The following is a 2730-nucleotide window of genomic DNA, read 5'->3' on the forward strand; positions in this document are numbered from 1 at the left end:
CCCTCGCCGGGGCCGGACAGCTCCATCTACAGCCCGTAGGAGCAAACAGTCCCCTTCGGCGGCGCTCCCCGCCCCTCCGCCGCCCGCGCGCCAGCCAATGGCCTCCGAGCTCCTGCCCGCCTGCGGGGACCAACGGGGCCGCTGCGGGGCCAGGGGACCACCGCCGCCCCCAAAGTGACCCTGCGCGGGTATGCCTCTCATACCTGCCTGTCCTAGAGTCCCCAACAAGGCAGGAGGGCCCTGGGGCTGGATTTCTGTTAATTCGGCTAATATTTATTGGGGATCCCATCCCAAAGGACCTGACCCTTTTGAAAAATTGGCAATTGTCTCCAGACTCTTTGTTCTGGCCTTTCCTCTTGCCTCACTCCTTTGCAGCCTTCACCTCCCCACTCTCCCTCGTCTCAACCCAAATTTACCTGGATCAGCTCCAGGCCTTTGCATTGGACTGGATGACAGAGAAGTGACCTGGTCTGTGTCAGAAGAGGGCCACACTCTTCCTCCCAGGTAAGGTGCACTCACAGCATTTTAACAGCAGCCTCTTCCAGAACCTTTAAATGTAAGTCAACGTCACTTTGAAACGTCAGGCCAAGTCAGAGGAGGAGCGGGGGAGAGGACAAGGTAGGCTGATGGAGAAGAAATGGGAAGGGGAAAACTCATTCACTCATTCCACAAATATTTACTGAGCACCTACTATGTGCCAGCTGCTGCTTGGGCAGCGGGTGGGCTTTGCAGTTTGACATACCTGAGTTTAAATTCCAAAATCACCACTCATTAGCTGTAACTGTGAGCAATTTCACTTCTCTGAGCTTCACTTGGTCTCTTTATATATAAATGAAGAAAATAATGTCTATTCCACAGTTACAAATCAAATGAGAACAGTGCTTATAGGCACCCAACAAAAGTAATTACCTCCAAAAGGTAAGTCCTTGTAATTATCCTCAAAATAGTGTCTGTCTTCCTAAATGACTAGTCCCTATCTTGTTAAGACAGAGATCTCCAAGGCTGATTATCGCCCTGGGTAGAGGCAGACCTTCCAGAGGGCCACCCCCGACTAGTACTCTTTTGTTCCACTGCATTTAGTATATGAAAGGGCATTATTGGTCCAAGTGAGACATGTACTTAGAGCACCGTACTCAGAAGGACAGTCATCAAGTACTTTCTCTGCTAGGCATACTTCCAGGATAAAGAATGAGTATCTCACAGACTTAATACTATTCTCAAGGAGCTTACAGGTTAGCAAAGGCTATGTTCCCAGAAGCCAGTGATTTTCTTCCCTCTGTTCCTTGGCCATAGGCTGCCCCCGATTGTAAATATCATGTCACTATTATTAGAGGAAACTGGCAAGTAAAAGCTCTGAAAAGCTCCAAGTAAACTCATTTCCACCAGTGAGACACATTTCAGAGCACACATTCTGACCTATACATCAACATCTTCCCTTGTTCCTAGAGGTGGAAGAGAAGCTAGGTTAGTCCCAAGCGTTTAAGCTATCTTTTCAATATAAAGTAGTTAAAATTACTTCCCTTCCTAAGCATTAAACTACTTATAACTACTTTTCTTTTTACACAATAAGATACCACATAGTATGTCCACTTTACGTTTCTCCTTCACAGAGGGTGAATTTTGCACACACAGAGCCATCGTACTTTCACCCCTGGCAGCCAGAGTTCAGTTCACTGTCATGAGATATGAGCAAAGCTACTCAGCTCAAACAGGATTTAAATGCACAGGCTTCGTGGTACTAGCATTATCTTATAACTGCCAACCCTAGCAACCACAGGTCACAAAAACCAGTAGTGGATACAGCAGATGCATGGTGAATGGGGGGATTGGGGGACACTTCCCAGAAGGAAAACAAGAAGGGCACGAGGAGGGGGCTGCTGTCCATGGACCATGGACTCCAGTGACCAACAGGCTGATGGGGCTGAGAGATGCGAGGGTGGGAGAGACCCTCACTGGGAGAGGTGTCCAGTCCTCAGACTTGTTTCTGTGAGTTACTGAGTAACTATGAGGCAGTTATCTAACTTTCTGAGGAGGAGAAAGCAACTGGATGAAGTGGATTATAGATGTCAAGTATCATTGTTAATAAACATTTCTCGTAGCGGAAGGACCCGGGGCTGGGCCCTCAGTCTCTCAGGTGGGAATGGGCTTCTTCTCATCTCCTCACCTAGGAATTAGATAGCTTCTGCTCAGGACAGGGTATTGGACTAAAGGAGAGGCCAAAGGAGAGGGCATTCAAAAATGCCAGAACATTTATGTGTTGTGATGGTTGATTTTATGCATGAACTTGACTGAGCCACGAGATGCCCAGAGGTAAAAAATGTTACTTCTGGGTGTCTGTGAGGGCGTTTCCAGAAGAAATTAGCATTTAATCCAAGACTGATTAGAGAAGATGCCCTCACCAGCGTGGATGGGCATCATCCAATCCGCTGAGGGCGTGAGTGGAACAAAAAGGCAGAGGGAGAGCAAATTTGCTCCTCCTTTGAGCGGTCACAGCCATCACCTTCTGCCCTTGGACATCGCTGCCCCTGGTTTTGGGGCTTTGGACTCGGAATGAATTACGCCACTGCTTTCCTGGCTTTCCAGCCTGCAGCTGGCAGATCATAGGACTTCTTGGCCTCCATAATTGCATGAGTTAATTCCTCTGATAAATCTCTTCTTATATATCTCTATATATCCTTTTGGTTCTGTTTCTCTGGGGAGCGCTAACACACGTGTCTGCCACTCCCTAAT

Source organism: Grampus griseus (assembly GCF_964374135.1).
Source record: "Grampus griseus genome assembly, chromosome: 9".
Classification (NCBI taxonomy): Eukaryota; Metazoa; Chordata; class Mammalia; order Artiodactyla; family Delphinidae; genus Grampus; species Grampus griseus.